The sequence below is a fragment of the Meleagris gallopavo genome, chromosome 1, assembly GCF_905368555.1.
Source record: "Meleagris gallopavo chromosome 1, MGAL_WU_HG_1.1, whole genome shotgun sequence".
NCBI classification, from domain to species: Eukaryota; Metazoa; Chordata; class Aves; order Galliformes; family Phasianidae; genus Meleagris; species Meleagris gallopavo.
The window spans coordinates 188,489,842-188,513,633 of NC_139404.1; positions in this window are offsets into that span (position 1 = coordinate 188,489,842).

Genomic DNA, 23,792 nt, shown 5'->3' on the forward strand with positions numbered 1-23,792 from the left:
TGTGACATTGGAATGATTTGCCCAGAAAATCTGTGGATGCCCCATCCCTGGAGGTGTTTAAGGCCAGGTTAGATCAGACCCTGGCCTGATTTAGTGTTTGGAAGCCTTGCTGTCAGCTGTAAGGTTGGAACTAGATGCTCTTCAAGATCCCTTTCAACCCAAGCCATTCATTACTGAACACATAACCTTGATCTCCCTTAGTTTTTATGACTTCTAACTTCATGAATGTTCACTTATTCTTTTTGCAAATACAGGTTACTAAGATCTGAGAGTTATTATGACCTTTTGCTCTGAGTTTCTACTACATACTGAATTTCTCAGGCTTGACTGAAGGCAGGAATATAAACAATCTCTACCTCCACGTTAAGGAGTTCCATCCCATTTTCTCCTTGTCTTCAAATATGTCCTCAAGATCAGCATTTCTATCAGGCTTGCAAAAGATGAGTCAGCTAAAACACTTCAGTTGATGAAAACATTTGATGAAAAGATTATAGCTGAGAAGCTAGTGAAAATATTTTCACTTAGTTAATGTCATTCTCCACTTTTTTACACTCTCTCTAATCTTTATATTCCATTTTGAATTAATGAAAATGATCCAAAACTACTTTTTTTTTTTTGAGTTTTACTCCTGTTCATGTAATGAGTGCTCAGAATGTTCTATTTTATTATTATTTTTATTACTGTTGTTGTTGTTGTTCTGCATAAGACCTTCAATAACTTTGATATAAAGATCAGAACAAAAGATGTGGAAAATATTAGGCTATGGTGTCCTGCCTCTGTATTTCATTAGGGAGTGAGAAGGGGGAAATAATATTTCTAAACTCCAAAGATCACGTCTGTTCACTCTAGAAGCTCAGTTAATTTGCTTTTTCCCAAATGCTTTCAGCTTTTAATTGCTTCCAGTACTTGTTTCTATTATCAGAGATCATTCTTTGCAGAACTTTTGCTTTTAAGATGCTTCCTTTCAATAGTCTGTCTTTGTTGTGCAATTGCTTCAAAGCCATTTATTGTCAACTGATGGAAGAATAGCAAATTTGGTGTTCCAGAGAGAAGCAAAATTAAAACAAAAACTTCAGCATGCAGAAATCAAAGTCAATGACAGTGAATTCATTTAAAAGTTATGGTTTGACGGGGAACATTAGGAGCTAAATGGAAAGATCACTTAATACAGAGAACCATCTTTCTTTGGGAGTACCCGGTATCCGTTAGAAAAGCCAGGAACTTCTAATACTGACCTCATTCTGCTTCCATTACATATTGAAAAAGATTCCTTATTTTTATATATGTAGCCAATCTGAGAGTTATATCTACTCTGAATTCATTCTTTACATCTGGTATATCTTTTTAATTTATTTCCATATTTAATGGAAAGTGTCTCAAATATCCAGTATAATTATTTAACTATGATAAGGTAGACAGGGATTTTGAGTTTGGATTCCCAGTTCATTTCTCACTTTCTATGATATTACTGGAAATCTAAAATAGATAATATGATCTCTAGAGGTCCCTTCCAACCCCTACAATTCTGTGATTCTGTGATTCTGTGATAATATGTGTTTCTGTTGTAGTAATACTTTTTTTCCTTTCTTTGATTTGGAACATGGATGTCCAATAAAGTCTTTGCTTGGCGTTGTCTGCCAAGAATATCCTAACTCATTTCTGCAAATTATAAGTCTACCAGTGAGAATGTGAGATATGAATTTATGCAAATGGTATTGCAAAACTGCTCTACTATCAAGCAAACACTATAACAGAATGAAAAAGAGATGCTGCTGCTCTTGTATATCCCATGGGAAAATGCAGGCTTCTGTTGTTAGATGTTTATTCAACTTGCAAGAACTAAAATTGATAGAACTACTTTATGGTCAATGGGGAAAAAATAAGCAATTCTTGAAAGTGTTTTCACTTACCAAAACAAAAATGTGTAAAATAGTTCAAGTGAATCATGTTTTTATAGCATTTTGATTCTCTCCTGGAGGATCCTGGAGTGACTATCTCCAGTGGAGAGATCTACACTACCAGTTGCTAAAGATACAGAGAATAAGTCTCCCTGATGAAATCTGACCTCGAGGGGCAGTCTGCTAGTTCAGTAATGCAAATGTTTCTCTTGAGTTTGAAAATTCAGCTTAATCCAGTGCTGTCTGAGTGGGACGTTCCTGTACAATGCATAGCAAAGAATGATTTTTGCTGAGATCCTGTAAAGGACTTTGACATGCTAACCAGGAATTGTTTGAGTTGGAAGGGACCTTAAAGAGGTCACCTAGTCCAAATTTTCTGCAATGAACAGGGAAAATTTTTATACTTTTTATGTTAATAATTCATTAGATAAACAAAGAATTTACTAAACAATAATTCAGAAATATTTTGTCTTTCAGAGTTTAGAAATCTGCCCATGTAGAAGCATTATTAGAGGTTCTGCTTCTCTATTCAATATGAAACTCTGCCAGTCAAAACTAGCTTTACTGAAATTTAACGTAAATTTTCTTAATGACAAGATTTTGTTTACTGTACTTTCTGTCTCTACAGAAAGTACACCCTTTCTACACACTGATCTTTTGCTGAAATAATTCCTTTGAAAGATGAGTGGATCAATCTCCTAATGTTTACCTAAGAACTGAGTATTTCTGAGTTATAGAAAAAGATACTTCTTTAAGCCAAGGAAAGTTTTTGGTCATTAAACATGGTTAGATGACATGCAATATTTATTGTATCATCTGCAATACCATGCTTCCCCTGATAAAGGACACTCTAGCCCTTTCTTAACGAAGGACATTCTTTACGTCAAAAGTTTGGAGAAGCCATTTAATAAACCTAATGATACTCCTAATAGAAAATGGGGTGCCGTTAAAAGAATAGCTAGAGAGCATTTGATTTCCCTGACCTCTAATAATATTTTTAAAATATCAGTCTAGTTAGTGATGCCATACTGATTGATGTATCTTCTCTAGATAAGATTCATAAAAGCACTAAGATCCTCAAGGATTTATAAGAAATTAAATTGTGCTACGGGTAAATTAAACACTTTACTCTCTGGAAAATAAAATCTCTCAGATGGGATGCTACAATAATCCAATTATGAAAGGCAGGCAGAATTACCTGCTTTTTTAAATTAAAAACAAGAAAAAGTATATGATCTCAGAATAGATTCCATAAAAGATAAATATGGAAATGAGAAATTGAAGAGACGCTGATGATGAGCTGAAGACTGTCAGTAATATCTTTTGTGCTTCCTAGTGAAAGCAAAGATCTAAGTAAGATGTTTTAAGCAAATACACAAGCAAATGAAGTGCTTGTGACAGTCAGATAATTTTGTATTGACACAACAGCTTCTAAATGTACCTATTGACAAACTTACCCACTGCCTTCGTTAAAAATGGAAAATTCATTTCTACTTTGAATTTCAAGGTTGATCATATGAACTGAGGTGACTGAAGACATGTTTGAATGGGGAGTAAAACATGCTGAGATGTCTGGCTAGTTTGACTTACTTCTCCTCTGTTTCTTAGAAAGGGGAAAAAAACAAAAACTGATCTGAACTCTCAAATTCGGTGTTGATCTTGAGGGTCAACAAAGCATGACTCCATTCATTACTGAGAGGTCATGGTGACTCCAAGAATTTTCATTTGGGTTACTTTTGGGCTAAATGTTTTCTTTCCTGTAATGTAAACACCATTTAAATAAACTAAACCCATCCAGACAAAAAGCCTCGTAACATCACCAAAGGTCTTAATCTTCTCCATTGTGTTGAACAGCAAATACTATAGTGGAAATAAAATCGTGAAAGAAAAGTACTGGGATGGATGTGTTTACAACTATTGAATAGTAGCAGTTGAAATATCTACCTCCAGATATCCAGCTATTCTTGGACCTGCTCCTGCTATAGTGAAAGGTAGCAGTGAAGTCACCAAGTTTCCTTTTTGCTAATATTATCACTTGTCTAATTAAAATATAAGTTCCCTTTGGTCTGGTCAATCTCCTGCTAGTAGAAGACTGTGCAATGTTTTACACTGATGAGACTTCTCAGAGAAAATTATCTTTGAATTTGAGTCTTTACATAGATACAGATATATTTATGTGTAGACCCATCCGATCTAGTGGGTGGCAACCCTGCAATGGTAGTGTGTTTAAAACTGATGATTTTTAAATTTGCTTCCAACCTAAAACATTCTATGAATCTATAATTCTGTGATATATATATAGCTACATGATCAAAAAAAAAAAAAATTATAATATATATATTATTCACATAGAATAAGGATGAACATAGATGATATGTATATTTTCTTAGTCCTGATAAGGTACACTGTTAAATAGAGTTTCTTGTCTTTCTTTTTACCATAAGCTATATAATATAGGTCCTTTAAACTACAATTTCACCTTCTGTGGACAGCCTTACGATTCCTGGTTCATCTCTTCCTCAGAATGATGAGAAGTAATCTCTCATTCCCAGTCCTCCAATTCTTCCCAATCACATACATAAGAATTAGTCTATTGTTGACTGTTTTCACTGGAAACCTAGATAAGGAAGTACATTGCTTGATTATGATCACGATCCTCCAGACCGTGAACAAAAAATATACATATAATATACATTGCGAAATACCAGAAAATATCACAATCCTTTTTTCTCAAAAATGGTTGAAAAAGATTTATTAAATAAATAAATAAATAAGAAAAAGTCTAGATACTGAGAAAAACTATCTACTAGGTATCTACTCAGACTAATGTTGGTGAATTGCAGCATGCAGTTTGCATCCTGGCTGTGACAAGTATATTTAATAGTCTGTGTTACTGAAAGGACAATCTGCAATAAATTTATACCTAATTTATATAAAACACTTTTCTTGACTGACTAAGTTCACTAAATCACATACCTGAAAGAGAGTTCAGCATTGGATTGGTAGGGGATATGGCAGTCACTGTGAGAAAAAAACTGCTTCTAAAAGCACAATAAAATTCGCTCTTAATTTCAATTTTATTTTATTAGGAACAAGTTAAGAAATATAAGAAATAAGTATAAGAAATCTATCAATGTCCATTCCTTAGAGCAGTCAAAACATCTTTCAACAGTGTTTTGTTTTTCCAACTTTCCTGTTAATTAAGGAAGGAGGTTATATTGTGATCAAACAATCAAAAGTATGAACTGGCAAATTGCTAATATATGAAAAAGTTTCCTTTAATATGGTATTCTTTTTTGTGAATAGTCCTAGATTCCAGTTCAGGGATGCTTGAGTGAAGTTTGTGAACACCTGAGTTTCAGAACAAGTTAATATCTTAGTTTTCATTAAGCTTCATTACTTGAAGCTCCTATATATTTTTTTCTCCAAATTAGAGTTACATTTCTACTGCTTTCTGCATTTTAAACATAGATTTTAGTATTTTTTTTATTTATTTTCCAAATGCAGAGGTTTCATATGACAACTGATAATTTGGATTAGCAAGTAGTTCATGAAAACATATTTCTTAGTGAATTCTTGAAGTTATTAGACATCTTAAATAAGTATCTCAAACCAAACCCACACCACACTTCTCAGTTTAAACGTATGGGGGAGTTTTCATCTAGTTCCATCTTTACTCATAACTTTACTCATTTACCCTTTGTCCTTGTTTTGGATTAAGTAGAGCTAATTTTCTTTAGTAGAGGCTTTTTGAATTTATTTTGGATTTTGATTTTGAATTTATTTTGGAACTTGTATTGATAACACTGACATATGTGTTGTGAGGAGAGTTGGCTGGGGAGTGATACCTCTGCTCAGAGACTGGCAGGATATTGGTAGATGAATATTGAGCAATTGTTTTGTGCGTCACTTGTTTTATTAACATACATATATATACAATAATTACTGTTATTTCTGTCATCCTTTTTCTTTCTTTCTTTTTTTTTTTTTTTCCTTAGTAAATAGTTTTTATCTCAACCTACAACTTCTACTTTTTTTCCCATTTTCTCGCCCATTCCACTACGAGGTAATGAGTGAATGGCTATGTGGGGCTTAACTGTCCAAGAGGGTTAAATCACAGAGCTCTTAAGAAAGAAAATTCTAACCAGTTTTTCCATACTTCCATGTAAATCTAATCACTAGCTTTTCAAGATACTTTTTTTTTTCTTTTTTTTTTTTTTTCAGCCATCCATTACTCACATATCAACACTCATTTCCCATTTTAACTGGAAAAGGATTATTATCAACCTCTGAAACTAAACTAAATCCATTGGATAGATAAAATAAGACTGCATATTGGAATTCTTTTGGGGGAATCTCAGAAGATATAAAATATTCCCTAGAGAGTTTCAAAGAAAGAAACAAGAGCAAAATTAGGAAAAAAACAGAATGTTGTTCTGTCCTACTTACTAAGGTGCTTAATTTCACAAGAAATCATAAGCTTCATAAAATTTGGACTCATCCTTCTGTGACTAGAATCTGCATAATTCAGTTTACCAAAACAATATTTAAAAATTAATGTTTCACATCAGTTCTTTTAAATCAGTGATGTTTTTGTTTATGAATGTGTGCTGTTGTTTGGACAGCAACTCTTCAGCATACACTCCAACCCTATTTGCTCTTTCAGTAATGTATTCTCCACTCTTTTAAAAGTGACATAATTTTCCTGGCAAAAATATAGCAAGTACAGTTTAAAACTTACCCTTGAGCAACCTTTAAAAATGATATAAACATTCTTGTCCAGAAATATATAGATTCCAATGCTTCCATCTTTTTCCTTTCCAATATGATACTTACAGTTTTATTATAGCTGCCATGTTTATCAGTATGTGTATGCTTCAGATTTTCATAGTAAAGCTTGGATTCCTCAACATTAAGCATTTTGCTTTAACTTCAGAGCATTTATGCACATTCATGAATGAACTGGTGGGATTTGTGCATCATCTCTATGTTTCTTACTATCATCCCAGTTCAAAAGGAATACTTGCAGAGGTCTAAGAGGTCACGTGCATTCATGCTTATAAACAGTGCAAATTCCTTGAGCTCTTACAAGCTATGAAACCTTCAGGCTTGTTGTTGGATTTAATGCACTGTGAGTGATATAATAACACTTGTGGATTTTGTTATACTGCTGCAGAGGGAACTCAAGAATAACCAGGTCCTGTACTGGAAAGGTGAATACTGGAAAGTCTTGAGTTAGAGTCAGAATCATCTACTAAATATATACCTAAGAATAACAAAAACAAAAAAAAACAAAAACAAAAAAAACAAAAACAAAAAAAAAACCAAAAAAAAACAAAAAAAGAACCCTTCAGTAGTAGAAATTCCTCAAAATTAATGATTTGAAACTTAGAAAACTGCTCGTAAAAATGACCTAACCACTTGTAATATATGTTAATTAAAATGGATGTGCTTTTCATCACATCTATCTGATATTTTTATGGATGTTTAGAGACATAAATTCAGTATCACAACAGAGTGTGTATCATAAAAACTCCGTTGAATTTCATTATTACTGCTTATATTACAATAGTGTGCTTTGTGAGAGTGTAGATCAGAGTCCAGTTGTAGCACATGCTTTGAAAATTATGATTTGGGTAATATCTTGAGAGACAGATGGTTCAATTGTTCATTGTACGAATCTACTCACTGCTCATCTCTATCCTATCTGTTGTTTAGCTTCCTGCCTCAGAACTGATATAAGAGAACTAGGAGAAGTTCAGATCAGGACTATGCATATGATGGATGGAGTTGTGGACTGGCTTCCACTGATGGAAGAGCTAAGCTGATCAGGCCAGGAAAAGAGTTTTCTCAACAGTTGTCCACGTGTCTTTGGCCTCTACACAGAAATTTTAGTCATGCATTGGAATTCTGTACTGTGTGACATTTTGGATGTTAAAAATTAATGTGGGTTTGGTGACATACTAAACATAGTCCTAGAAGAGAAACCCATGCAAGATGCAAATATGAGGACATCAGCCACTGAGACAGAAAAGGTTGGGAGAATATTTTGGGGAAATGTTACTACAAGTTTCCTTTGTCCATATGGCTCTGCTGTGAGCACTGGCAAAGAAGAGAATCACAGAATCATACAATCAATCATAGAATCACCAAGGTTGGAAGAGATCTAAAAGATCATCCAGTCCAACCGTTCACCTATTACCAATAGCTCCCACTAAACCACGTCCCTCAACACAACATCCAGTCTTTCCTTGAACACCCCCAGGGTCGGCGACTCCACCACCTCCCTGGGCAGTCAATTCCAGTGCCTGACCACCCTTTCTGAAAAGTAATACTTCCTAATGTCCAGCTTGAATCTCCCCTGCCGCAGCTTGAAACCATTCCCTCTGGTCCTATCACTAATGACACGAGAGAAGAGGCCGACCCCCAGCTCACTACAACCTCCCTTCAGGAAGTTATAGAGAGCAATGAGGTCTCCCCTGAGCCTCCTCTTCTCCAGGCTGAACATTCCCAGCTCCTTCAGAGATATTAAAGGAGATGGTCTTTTGTTGTGGTAGTATTATGAGGTCTCACCTGTACGATGCAAGGACTGGCTTAAACTGAATGCTTCACCTGTACATGAATAAAATTAGATGTGATATTTTTTATTTGTAGTCATTTATTCAGCACAATAGATAACAAGGCCTAAGCATTATTCAGCTTTATTCAACTAAATGCCAGAAATAGAGGCAATAGAGAGAAATGAAAAAAAGAAAAAGTATTCACAGTTTCTACTTTGACTGCTTGACATATAGCAACCCAAACAAGTTGCCATGAATAAAGCCAGATGATTTACTTCACATTAAAGACTGAGCTATCTCACACTTTCTCTGTGGAGAGAGCCACGTGGCTTGTTCCAGAATAAAAGTGTGATTTCAGGAAGCTGCTGCTCTCAGAGCAGCTGATGCACGTATAAATCCACACCTTCCTTCATTTCATAAGTTATGCATAACGTCCTAGCTAAGAGAGAGCTTTCCCATTCACAGCAAGAAAAATGATACATTTAAGTTATCCTGAAGACTTCAGAGGAAACTTTTTGAATTTGCTTCCTGACTGACCTGTGGTTTGAAATATTACATATTCAATTATCTACTGGAATCTATTATATATATTTCCCAATCTGAATTTATATCCTGATCAGACACACATATTAGGGAAAGCACTCCAAATAAATCATGAGAGTTTTCCAGATTGCATTTTATGCTGGCCTGTTACTGTGTTTGAAATGTTTGGTTACTGTAATCACAGTTCTGTTAATATTCCTAATAATGTAAAAAAATGAGCCATAAAGGTCCTTGGACCAGAATAATTCTTTTCCCACTCTGAGATAAAAGCGTTTAAGGCAATGACTGAAGTAATTAATGTACAGACCTCTTGTGATAGGACAATCGTTAAAACTAACATACAAAGTGGAATTTTTTGTTTTAAAGTAAGGCATGTCCCATAAAGGATCTGACAAATGTTAATTAATTTGACTGTAGGCAAACTAATTGTCTATTATTTCAGTTTAGGGCTGTTCTGCTTTAGAAAAAATAAAACAAATAATGATTTGGAAGAAATACAGCAACTCATTTTCACTGAGAACACAGAGTTCCCTCTGACAGTGGCTATTAAAAAGATTTAATGAAATCATCAGGACTTGTTTGAAGCTGGTCTAGGTACATTTTTATACTCAATCTGCACATCAATATTAATTTTTTTAACACAGATGGAGTTTTTATTGGTACCCAAGGGAGTAGAAAAACAGATTACTGAAATTTCAAGTTACAGACAATGCACAAGGCCAGTGGAGGCAAGTGTGAAATTAGAGCTATGAAACGCCAGGAATATGAAAATGGAGTAAAGAAATATATAAAAATAAAGAAGCTTCTGGAAGCCAATTATAACCACCTTACTTTCCACCTCAGCAAATATTTATTTCAGTGATACCCATCTGCTTTGCCACATTAAAGGTCTGCCAGTCATACCATTATAGGTCTTCTCTTTGAAGGTTCTGCAATGTGTTGATTAAAACTGATTTCACATAAAAATCAACATTACATAATTCCTAAGATTTTTGTCAATTTTTATTTAACATAAAAACTGAGGTCTGATCCACAGCCACAAAGATGATGAGGGGCATGGAGTATCTCCTGTATGATGAAAGGCTGAGAGACCTGGGACTGTTCATTCTGGACAAGAGACAATAGGAAGCACCACACAAACACAAGGAAGAACTTTACTGAGAGAGTGGCAGAGCACTGTAACAGGCTGCCTAGAGAGGTTGTGGAGACTCCTTCTCTGGAGATATTTAAGACCTGTCTGGACATTTTCCTGTAGGAAACCTGCTTTAGCAAGAGGTTGGGCTCAGTGATTCTCCAGAGGTTTCTTCTAACCCATATGATTCTGTGTTCGTGTTTTTCCCATCCTTGTGAATTATATGGGAGCAGAAATAGGCTTTTCATTTTTTTTCTGGCTTCATTTAGAATATTGGATATGATATCTTTTTTTATTTATTGAATCCTGACAAATACCATACATAAGCATCTCAAAAATCTTCTGTAATCTTGCATCCCATTTAGGAATCTCTGTTCCTTTCAAATAAATGTGGAATTTAAGAGTTTTAAAATTTGACTAAACTAAAAATTGAAATAATCTTTAATATGAATAAGTATAAATAATATGGAAGATGTAGATATAGAGAATGTAGATATATGTGTTTTCAGAAGGAGTAAGAACATGCTTTTTTTTTTTTTTTTTTTTTTTTAATTTCTCATTACACAACACAACACAATCACTTCAAAACTTAATGAGAGGAAGTATGCTATGATTCTATACCATCCCTGGAAGTGTTGAAGAAAATTTAGATGTTGTACTGAGGGACATGATTTAGAGGGAAATATTAGTGATAGGTAGACAGTCAGACTGGATGATCTTAGAGATCTTTTCCAATCTTAGTCATTCTATGACTCTATGTCTGGGCACCAAACAACTGTATCTGAGTTGAATACTGGTAATTTCATTTTAAATAATTTTAAATAAAGGGACCTACCTAAGTAGGGTAGTGCAGGCTGCAGTAGACTGAACATCAGTTGTGGATGGGCTATCAGTGATAAAAATAAATGTATCAGAATAAGAACAAGAAATATACTGAAGGTGATAAAGACTCTGCTAGATGTAAGTAGCAGTAATGTCACTGAGTAGTTTACAACAGCCTGAAAAAAATTTAAAAAGGCAAAAGAGGAAGAATACCAAGTTTCTTCAGAATTAATCTGCATCAATCAATCGATCAATAAATAAATAAATAGAAGGGAAACGTATAAGTAGAAGGGAAACAATATAGGATGAAAGAAATTGAAAATTCTGCATTGTTTTTATGTGAAATGTTGTGGACAAATGAGATTGCTTGATTAAAATTTGTTTTCATAAAAAATTTTGTACTAACAGTGTCCTCTTGTAATAGATGGACCAAAACGCCCAAGAGGTTTGTGAACTATTCCTGAAAGTCAAGGATGGTAAAAACTCTCACTCATAACAGCTACTCAACTCAAGGTGTCAGACATAGTAAAGGCTGTGGGCAAGCAAATATGTGATGATGTTGCACGTGATGATGTTTCCTAATGCAAGAAGTCTGGGATACCACCACTTGTAGCCAAAAAAGCTTGTGTAGGAAAAAAATACAAGGCAGCAAATATTATCATGGTGTTACTGGGAAGGATCTTGTGACTGAGTAAGCTTCCAGTTAGAATGACTTCTGCAAGATATAATAGAAAAATGTAAAAACAACAACAACAACAAGAAAAAGCTCTAAATACAGTTGTTGTGAAGAGGAGCACACAGCAGCAGGGGTGTCAGCATTGCCTGTGGCAAGTGAATAATCCTGATCCTGATCCGGAGTCCTAACTTCTTGAATGTCAGATTGATGGACATGATGGAGTTTGGTGGCAGCTCCTCTTTCCACATTTCCCATTCTCCTTCTGCTCCAATTTTGTGTATGTACTTTGAGATACTGTGGCCCTATTTATAATTATATCTGCTGAGTGAATTTGTTTTTTGAGAATGTTTTTCCTTGAGTTTCATTGTGACAACAAGATCTGAGAATCAGCTGTAAAATGAAAATCTCTATCATTTGAGGTACGTATTCTTAGTGTCTTTTCTCAGGAGGACTCTCTAATTAATACTGTCTTTAAAAACAAATTACTTTTAAGAATTTAATTAACACAGAGTGCTGACATTTTTAGGTTTAAGCTAAGCCTGTTTCATCAGTAAATACTTTCATCCTTTTTTGTTCTTTTTCTCTTTTTGCAATTTCTACTTGACAATAGAAATGGTTTATTTCTTCAGTTTAATAAAGAAAAACTATAACAGAAGAAGTTTCATGTGCCCCTCTAAGTATCTTTTATGTCTAAAGAAAGCAAATTAAATGTTGCAATTATATTTGATTTTATTTTTTACTTTTAATTATTTTTTTCAATCTTCTGTGCTGACTTTTTTTTTTTCCTGCTAAATCTCCTCCTAGATTCTCCCTCCTCTCCGAACTCGTATCACTTCTTTCATAGCTTTCTAGAGAAAAAGATTTTAGTCTAGCACTGTTCTTCCAAATTCAGCAACTTTCAATGGTCGTTAATATTTCAAAGTCAATCAGATCAGCCTCAGTATGCCAAAATCGGTTAAAAAGATGGTGAAGGATCTGGAGGGCAGTATGAGGAGCAGCTGAGGACCCCTGGTGTGCTCAGCACAGAGCAGAGCAGGTTGAGGGGAGGCCTGATGGCGCCTACAGCTCCTCACAGGGAGCGGAGGGCAGCGCTGAGCTCTGCTCTGTGTGACAGCGACAGGGCCAAGGGAACGGCATGGAGCTGTGACAGAGGAGGGGCAGCTGGGGGTGAGGGAAAGGGTCTGCACCAGAGGGTGGTGGGCATGGAACAGCCTGCCCAAGGCAGTGGGCACAGCCCCGAGCTGCTGAAGCTAAAGAAGCATCAGGACAATGCTCTAAGAAATAGGGTACTAAGGACAATACTCTAAGAAACAGATTTTGGGTGGTCTTGTGTGGAGCCTCTGGTTGGACATGATGATCCTTATGGGTCCCTTCCAGTTTGGGATATGCTACGATTCTGTGATTCTATGAAAAGATAATGAATAAGCATATTTCACTTGTTGCCAATCAGACACTGTAAATCTACTTTAATTACTTCATTGCTGTTAAAACAAAGTCCCAAACTGTTTTTATCAGATTTATCTACTTTCAGATTTGCCTCTTTCATAGAATGATAAAATGACCTGGCTTGAAAAGGACCACAATGATCATCTAGTTTCAACCCCCCTGCTATGTGCAGGGTCACCAACCACCAGACCAGGCTGCCTAGGGTCTTGAATGCCTCCAGGGATGGGACATCCACAACCTCCTCAGGCAATCTGTTCCAGTGCCTCACCATCCTCTGTGTGAAAAACTTCTTCCTAATATCTAACATAAACCTCCCTTGTCTCAGTTTAAAACCATTCCCCCTTCTCCTATCACTATCCACCCTCATAAACAGCCATTCCCTCACCTGTTTATATGCTCCCTTCAAGTACTGGAAGGCCACAATGATGTCTCCCCAGAGCCTTCTCTTCTCCAAGCTAAACAAGCCCAGTTCCCTTAACCTTTCCTCATAGGAGAGGTGCTCCAGCCCCTTGATCATCTTAGTGACCCTCCTCTGCACTTGTTCCAAGAGCTCCGTGGCTTTCTGGTGCTGGGGGCTCCAGGCCTGGGTGCAGTACTGCAGATGGGACCTCACAAGAGCAGAATAGAGGGGGACTTTTTCCCCTGAAAGCTTTCATTAGATCATTAAAAACTATTTCCCAACTATTTCCCAACTATTAAAAACTATTTCCCAAGTAATATTTCTTCCAGGTAATATTTCTGTGCTTCTATCTCTGATGTTGCTCTCATTTCTATACCTAGCCTGAATAAACTTGCCACTCATCTCATACACTGCAGCACCCTATCACATACTGACACCATCCTTCTCTTCTGCAGGAATTTTTTCATTTTGAATTGTGACATATTCTGCTTCCTTTGTCCGGGTTGCTGTGGTCTGCCCCTTCCACATGGCTGCCTTCCAACTAGGAATTTTCTTTCTGTCTCTGCATTGCATTCTATTAGAAATAAGCTGGGCATTAGTTTCTGTCCTCTGACAGGCTTCTTCTGCTTATTACTTTGTCTCCGACCTTTTGCTTGACTGTATTTGTTCTGAACAAGTGATTGACATCATTTGGAGGCTTTCCCCAAGCAGCCTTGCTGTCCTTACTCCTAAGATGCATTTCTCCAGGGTGAAATCTTTCTCTCAGCTGTCTCTCCACTCATGTAAGGTCAGACATCCTACAGCCCAAACTGTCAATTAATGGAGTATCTCTTATGTTTCCAAATTTAAGTCTAGAGGCTGGAGTTTCAATTTCTTTCATTTGCTTTTGGTCTTAAAATAAAACTAACCATTAATATCTCTTTGGCGTCGTAAATAATCAGTATTAATTGGCATTGGATACCCCTCATTTTTGCCATTTTTTTGCAAGCAAGTGGTTTAAGAGAAACCACTCCTTTTGCCTTGCATCCATAATTACTGAGGATTCATTTCTGAAAATAAAAGTAAGTAGTGCTTCTTGGAATCTACCTATCTGAGCAGTTTCAGTTTGTTGCTGCTTTTGTCCTCACTTTTTCCTTTCGGCCTCCTTAAGCAGATGTTACCACTGTGTGGCTGTAAAGTGAAAAGACACCACATTTTTAAACACATACTGGATTTTTCTCAAAACAATTATTTAAGACATTCCTACTCACCATGGTGCATACTAGCTATGTACACACTACCAAACACTTTCTGAAACTTCTGTTCTTGCCCCAGCGTCCACTTGGGTGATTGCATGGAAACAATTCAAAAAGTAAAGCATTTCATATGAAGGATTTGGCCTGCATTCCAATAGTCTTACTGTTATTAGAAAATAATTCAATTCAGAATTTCATTTTAGTCAATGCCATCTCATTACAGTTAATCGCATCCCACATTGCTACTAAATTATTCTGTCACTCTTAATTTCCAGGACATCTAGTTGTTATTTAGGATACATGCTATGTAGTGGCAGTGCCATGCAGTTTTCACAAGATAGGTCAGGTACTGGCGAGCAAACCTAATGTCTTAATACAACATTCTGATGCAAGTATCATCCCTAATATATTCATGCAGGCTCTTATGGAAATTGAGCAACCCATACTTTATAGCCCATATTATGGAAATGGAGATATAGGGCAAGGAATAATGGCCTAAAAGTTGAACGTAGGAAGCTCCATTCAAACATGTGGAAGAACTTCTTTATATAATGCTGAGAGAGCACTGGAACAGTGCCCACAGAGGTTGTGGAGTCTCCCTCTATGGAGATATTCAAGACCTGCCTGGTCACCTACCTGTGCGACCTACTGTAGAGTGCCAGCTTTGGCAGGAGAGTTGGACTTGATGATCTTCCAACTTCTGCAGTTCTGTAATTCTGTGATTCTGTGATTTACTTTGTAAGTCTGGCTGGTTTCACAGACCTGAAACTCTGCAACTCCTTTCTGTGTATTTATATCAAATAAATGTGCTTACGTGTAGGGGATAATATATAAATAATGGCAGACTAATTTTGGGGTGTGTAAGATTTTCAATTGAATTTAGGGTGAAGGGAAGATATTATTTTATGTTGCTGTACAGAACTAAAGGCAACTGAAAGATGCAGGACTATAGGCTCTGTCAATGTCTTTCTTCAAGCAAATCTGCATCTGAGTTCTATTTCTGGCTCAACCACTTACCTTACGCATCACTTTGTGCAACATATTTCACCTTTCTGTGATGGTTATTCTCCTATCCTTGGTCTGTCCTGTCCATGTACACTGTAAACTATGCAGGACATTATAAATTTACACTGTAAATAATGAAATTCAGTGCTCAGCCTGTCTGCCAGTTGTAGTCTTTTCATCTAGTGCATGCAGAAGTAAAGCATGCTGTCTCCTTTGCTGTGTATCAATGCAGTAATGTTAAAAGTCACAGGTGCATGTAACATTAATTGTGAATGTTATAATTAAAAATTACATGTTCTGTTTATACTAGAAGTCGTGTATGTTGTGATAAGGTAGGTTGAGTTCATTCAAATGTTTTTGAACACAGATATGTTAATTTGCTAAATACGTCAAATCTGTACATCCTTTTGAAAGTGACTCTGCTAATATTTCCACACTGCTTGGTGTGTCACATCTAAGCAGAAAGAGGCAATGCCTTATGGTACTAGGAGATAGCAGTTCTTAAAACCATATGCAAACAAGTAGCAAACAAATACTATAGGTAGACCCAAAGGATGTCTGTTCTACACTAGAGGATGCAAAACTTTAACAATACAGCACCAAAAGCACAACCTAGATTGTGTCACAAGAAAAAGACAAAATGAGAGATAGGCTGAAGGAATCTGAGTTGACAGTGTTCTTGTAGCTGGAAATGTTTTTTTCTCCATCACAGCCATCTCATCTTTATGACTCTCTGCCCTCTTGCTTTCCCACAATATCAAAAAATGATATTGTGTGGGCACTGACTCACAGCTGCAAACAGTGACTGTAAATGTTCATTCCTTTGTCATTTACTGGTAATTGGCACCAATTTGCAGCAACAGGCTTCATGACTAGCACTTCCAACACTCTTTCTCATTGGCTGATAAATGATGCATTCAGCCACCTTCCTCGACTGTCTTGAGGACATGGAATTTCCTTTGCGTCCATGTGCAAAAAAGACTCAAACTGGATCTCAGCAAGGAGGTGATAGGGAGAAGAGAAACCAGCATCTTGGGTAGCCTAAAGATGTCATTGTCCCAGTATTGAATGTTTTGTGACATGCTGTCCCACACATCTCTTCATTCCTATTTCTCCAATGGGAGGGGAAATGTCTATGGTTGTCTTAACTATGAGATATCAAAAATATATATTTTTGAGGTTCATTACTGACATTCAGTTTGAGGATACCAAATCCATTAAAAATTTCCAACCCAGCAAAATGTCCCCAAAAATATCCCATAATCCCAGAGAACCTGTGGGTGCCCCATGGCTGGCTGCTCAAAGACAGGCTGTATAGAGCCCTGGGCAGCCTGATTTGATGGGTGACAACCAGCCCACAGAAAGGAAGTTGGAACAGGATGGGCTTTAAGGTCTCATCTCTTCCAACCCAAGCCATTGTATGATTGTGGGATTCTACAGTCCCTTTAGGGCCAACAGTATTGTCCTCCAGGGATTGGATCAAAAGACACAGAGGACTGTGACTGTTGAAATCTGAAGTTGGACAACGATAATGCTCCTTGTGTCTACCTTCTGCCTAGCATTATAGTTTTGAGAACTCTGCAGGCTCAGGGACATTTGTCTTAGCTACAATTGCATTATAGCATAAATATGGTTTTCTTTGCAGTCATGGTATCTTAGTATGTCTTGCCGAAGTGATGCTCTGAGGGTTTGTCATTTGACATCGGTGACTTCTGTGAAGACAGAACCTATTTCAGAATTGCTCCATGAGCTACTTTTTTGATGGGCTTTCTCACTGTCAATCTTGTGGCTTTGTTTCAATCTAGCCTGAAAATTCAGGTTATTAAAAACACTGCAAGTAAGTCAGAGCATCCAGCATGAAAAATACATGTGCAAACCCCAGCATAGTACAACAGTAAATGTATGATGTGCTCAGCAGTCTTACAGCAAAATATTTGTTGCCTAAAAGCAAATAATGCTGAGCACTCCACTTCTTCTAGATAAACCTTGCAATTTCTCTTATGCTAAATCTTTTGTTCTTACTCTGTCATTGACACTAGCTGGCCTAATCAGCTCAGGGCACATTTTAACTCCATTCCAGACAATTCAATCAGACCAATGGCAGCTCTTTTCAAGTCCACATTTCTTGCATAACAAAGACACTAAAAATTCACTGCAGAGCCACCTTTTCAAGGAGGAAAAGCCAGGACTTGATTTCCATCAAAAGGATTCTGTCCAAGTGAATAAACAAACAAACAAAGCACTTCAAATTCACAAGATGTAACCTGTGAGGGAAGATTTCATATGCTGCATAGTTTCTTTCTAGTGAAGAAAGCAGAAAACAATGGCAGAAGCAAAGACAAGAAGGGAGCTAAAAAAGGAAACTATTCTGCTAACAGTAATTTGCATGTTTCTGCCACTTTTTATCTAAGTATTTTAATGCTTTCAGTCTGCTTTAGAAGTGTCAACATGCCCCTGTGAAGAAAATGATTTAGTGCTATTTTTACAGATAAAAACTGAGGTGAAACTGAAAAAAAAAAGGAGGTTGAAACTGCTGAAGAGTTACATGAGAAACTAGAAGCATACTAGGAAATGTAGTAGGTGCCTTTTCTTCCATTTATTTTTCTACCTTTTGTTGTTGTTGTTGTTCTTTGTTTGTTTGTTTCTTTGTTTGTTTAAAATGTGCTAAATTGCACTGGAACCCATATGTGTAAAGAATCAGAAAGATTCCTTAGTTCTGTTTTCTCACTGCTGTGCTGAGAGATGCTGGACAGAATCCAATCTTCTGTATTTCATAGGTATAAGTGCTTAATCTCCCAGAGAGCCATATGTGACAGTGATATAGACCCCTGAGTAACATTATAAATCTTGCATCATACCGATTTAGTTTTAATCTCCTGGCTTAAGTCAAATGACCTCGCATTTGCTTTGGTCAAAATGTTTTTGTAGGATGTATTGAACATAGAATCAGAGAATCACAGAATGTCTTAAGTTGGAAGGGACCTCAAGGATCACCAAGCTTCAACCCCCCCTCCACATGCAGGGCCACCAATCTCCCCATTTAATACTAGACCAGGCTGCCCAGGGCCCCATCCAACCTGGCCTTGAACATCTGCAAGGATGGATGGGGCATCCACAGCCTCTCTGGGCAGCCTGTTCCAGCACCTTACCACCCTCATAGTAAAGAACGTTCCCCTGAAATCCAACCTAAATCTTCCTTCCTTCAACTTAAAAACGTAGTTTAGCTCATAGATGAGTTAAAGGATAATTTCCTAGAGCCATCAAAAAATGGGGGAGATGGATTAGGATTGAACAGGGTAACATGTTGGTAATCTATGTACTACAGCTGTTTGTAGAACTGTCCTAGAAACAGAAATAGGAAGTTAAACTGGTTCACACTCATCTAGGAGAGATGAGTCACATACATTAAGTGATATTAATCACTGAGCAATTGATTTAGATTTGGATTGTTACCAGAGCTGTGTCTCTTGATTCTGAGCTGGCTGATTTCAAACATAGATCCACTTTGTATAATCAAACTCACTTGTGAGGAACCATTTTTGTAGAGATAAATGGCAGTCTCCTTTCTGGTTCAATGGAGTTATTGTATGTTGTGATGGAGACAGTTTACATGATTGGTGGGATGATACCATTTTTGTAACTTTGGTTGGTTCTTCCTGTTGATAAGTTTTATATTTTATAAACTCCATTTAGCAAATAAAAATCACAGACACTGTAACCTAAAACCAGAAAGCAAAGTTAATACATGACCTGTATATCCGAAGAGATTTTTCTTGCAAACTCATTAGAGTTTTATTTTTTATTTTAAATCAGGTTGGATTTGCTGTTTTGTCTTTTAGAAGATTTCACCAAAACAAACAAACTCAGCTTTATTATAAATACTGTTCTCAAATGACCATAAACATTCTTCTTCTGTAGTCTCATGAGGGTATAAGCTCTGTTTTAGGAGAATATGTGGAAAATGATATGATCTGATGATAAACCTGTCAAAGTAGATTACTTTACCAAGTATGCACTACTAATAAGATGATTTTATTTGCATGATCCCAATAACATCAATATTTCATATCAGCTGGATGAGAAAATTAACATTAATATCATACATCACAGTGGGTAGTTTTCTATTCAGATTGATCAAGTGCTATGCCAATTCCTAGAAAGAAATAATCATAAAACATATCACAATGGAGCTCTTGGCATTTCTCCTGCAGAAAATCTCAACTTTAAGGAAAAATATTTTCCCAATATTTTATGCCTATTGACATATATTTTTTTCTGTTGCCTATTAACTAGTACAACTGAATAATTATTTCTAGTTTCAGTAACTGTGTTCCTCTTCCAAAGGAAGAAATTTTGTATTTTTCTGAACTTCTAATTTTTTTTTTATTATTATCGTTATTACTTTTAAATGGCATCTCCTAGGGCTTCTATGGGATCTGAATAATCCATACAGCTGGTGTAAATGTTTCTCAGGTTTTCAACTCATCCTGTATCAAATTTTCGCTCCGCCATAGTTTGCTGCAGAGCACTAACCGAATTCTGTCCTTTCAGCAAATATTCTTGCATGTTCTAAGAACTCAAAATGAAATGAGAGATTGATGTTTTTTATGTCATGCTCTGACACTAAGGAACACTGGAATTACCAGTGTTAATCATTCCACTCTCCAGGAAACACACTAAGCATATAGTGAAGATTAAATGGACTTCTTTCAGATATGAGTTACCAGGATTTGAGTGGTCTGCATAGACAAAAGGTTTGATCCATCTCCTATATTTGTCAGTGGTTAATTCCCATTGATAATGTACATAAGTTTTCACTGCTTTGGTACTAATTTCTCAATGTTATCTTGATGTCCTTATGTTAGAAGAGAGTTTTGTGATGATATATGAAGGTTATCCTACTATTCAGAAATAAACTTCAGTTTAGACCTACAAGTTGCCTTTTGCAAAGACATTGTACAGAGATTCTCATAGGTCATAGGAAATGATTACTTTGAAGCTTAAGACCCTCTACATAAGATGTATGTGATTCAGTACCTAAAGATCCCATTAAAGTTTCTTAAAAGTCAAGATATTTCTTTTGAATAGAAAAAAGTATTCCATATAGCAAGTTTTGCATTAATGAAGAATTATTTTCATTAATAAATATAAACCTAAATAATCTTGGTATCTGACTTGCTGAGTTTAAACTGTAGTGTTCTTGTTCACAGACTATAGCCAGAAATGAGGACTATGACAGTTATTATTACTAAACAAATCTCCCGAGTAAAGTGCATAGAGGATAATATGTTCTTTTAGTACAAACTAAGACCATAACCAACGTTAGTACAATGCATGTCAAAACAACAAATAATGTTTGGCATCTAATATAGCAATACCAATATCTTTGACACAAGCTGAATGGAGACATGTAATAGCTTTCTAGCACCATGCTGAATGAGAAAGGTAAAAATGATGCCTTTCTTTGATAACTTGGGATGTTATTTACTATACTTTTCTCAAGTAGAACAAACAAATTTTTGTCTTGGGAAAGAAGGATTTAAAAACTGTTTGATTGCCAACCAGTGACATCTTTTGCAAATCAATGAGGCTGTGAAGAAATGCTCATATTAGGAGTGAAATATTCCCAAAGCAGAGAAAGAAAATGACTCAGATGAAGCAAAGACCTCTGTCATACAATTTCCAAAGCTACTGACTGTTATGGGAGCAGAAATTAGTCCTTTTGTTTTGAAAATAGAACACAGTTCCCTAATAGCTTCAAATATTATGACTAGTTACTAAAATGCTTTATAGTTAATATTGTAATACGGTAGTGTGTCTTGGATATTTTTCAGGGCCCTGCTGATGCCACTAGATGTGGTTAAAGAAAAAGATCAAGAAATTTCACAGTGAGAGGCAGGAGAAAACACGTGGGTGCACAGAGATGGAGCAACATGCATAAAAACAGTGCAAATGTTTTTATACCACAGAGAGTTAAATACCATTATTTGGAAGGATTTTGTTGGCTTCAAGGGAAAGTTGCATATATAGATGAATGTAAGAGGGTAAAAGGACAAAGACACACAAAGCAAATGACAGGGACAGACTTCATCAGCTGGTCTGTGCTGGAAACTGATTGCAGTGTCACCTGAGGAACAAGATTAAATGGTGTAAAAGATGAGAAGCTTTGAATAGGATAAAAATAACTTGTGTTTTCTATGACAGGAAACAGGAATTGATAGTCATACAAAGGGGCTTGCTTCATCAAAGAAACTGGATAAGAAAAATAATCTTTCTTTCAGCCTACTTAAAAGGCACAAGTAGAGCAAATGTATGTCAGATCCAAAGAAAGGGGGTTGCAGTGATCACAGTGTGACTTAATGGTAACTTGCAGAATGTTTTATGTGTGATTGGGATGGGAAAGGTCAAAGTCCATAGATCATAGAATCATAGATTCATAGAAGCATTAAAGCTGGAGAAGACCTCTAAGATAATCCAGTCCAACAGTCCACCTATTGCTGATATTGCTCCCATCACTAAGTACTACATCTACCCTTTTCTTAAACACCTCCTGGACCAACACTAACTACACCACTTCCCTGGACAGCTTGTTCCAATGCCTAGCCACTATTTCTGAGAATAAATTCTTCCTAATATCCAATCTGAAATGTTGCAGAAATACACAGTTGCCTCTGGACAGATGTCTGCAAACTAGCCGTATGACTTGGTGTCTATGTATTAGATGGGAAATATGACTGATGGTTTAGGAGAGGAAAGATGCTAAGTGTAATATTTTACCCCCGAGCTCCATACCAGGAGAAATGAGTTTGCAAGAATTACATACTGATTGGATAAAAGCACCAAGACATCAAATGTAGAATATATTGCACTGTTTTTAAAACCAGAATGACCTGTAAGAGAGCAGTACTTCCATTGTAGTATTATGTGCTGTTCATGATTAAGGTAAAATGTTTTTTATTTTATTTATTTATTTATTTATTTCAAGTATTTAGTCAAATGTGCGTAATGCCTTCTGCAAATGAGTGATTTTTACTGACATTTCATTACTTTTATTTTTAAAACCCTTGTGGCCTGAGTGAGGAATAGAAACAATATGTTGTTGGTGTGTGACTGTACGCAGTATAAGTGCTGAACATTTTAAATGAAGTATTTATGGAGAAAAATAAGAGGTTGCTTCTTTAGACTATTTAGTCAGTACTGAAGATTGTTCTTCTACTTCTTGTTAAACCGAAATTTGAAACTAATCTCTGATCTTATGTTTACACATTCCTCAGTAATCTCCATTGATTTCTATGAAAATATTCTTTAGCATATTAACATGTATCTATAAAACTGTTTAAGATCATTCCATCAGTGGGTTTGTTTGGTGGGGTACTCTTGATGATACAAGTCTGAAAATTTAGTCCCTCACTCATAATAGAGATTTTGATAAGCTCTACTAAAAATCTGTGCTTTTCTAGAAGCAGAATAGAATTTAATTATTATATTTAATAGCCTTAAACTTCCACATTTCATATACAATGCTTCATCTTGAACTCTTCTGCAAAGCTGCTGCCTTTGACTACTTGAACATGATGTGTTTGTTTGTATTTTTTAATTGACAATTAAAAATGATTTTAATTGTAACTCAGGTTTGTTCTTTGTGATAAAATTCAAAAGGTTAAATCACATCTTTGATGTCAAGGTTGAGCTCTGTCTTTGATCTGTAAATAGGGGCAGTAAAACTCAAAGATCTTCACCTGGGTTTGTGCGTAATTACTGTACATTAATCTGAATTCAAGTCTGAAATTTACGTTGTCCTATTAACATATCAAAGGCTTTCATAGCAGGATATATTTGACTAGGAGTTAAATATTTGAGATGAGCCTGCAGTACGCCAGCAAATTCATATTACGGATGTAAGCAAAAAGAAAACTAAACTAGTATATCTCCCCAAAATGTACAGTAAAAAGAGAATGCTTTGGTTTGAAAAGATAAATACTGAAAGTTTTTGAATTTGCTTTTTATGACACTGGAACTCATAAAATATTTGAGTTTGGGTCTTGACAGACAATCAATATATTATCGTATTTACA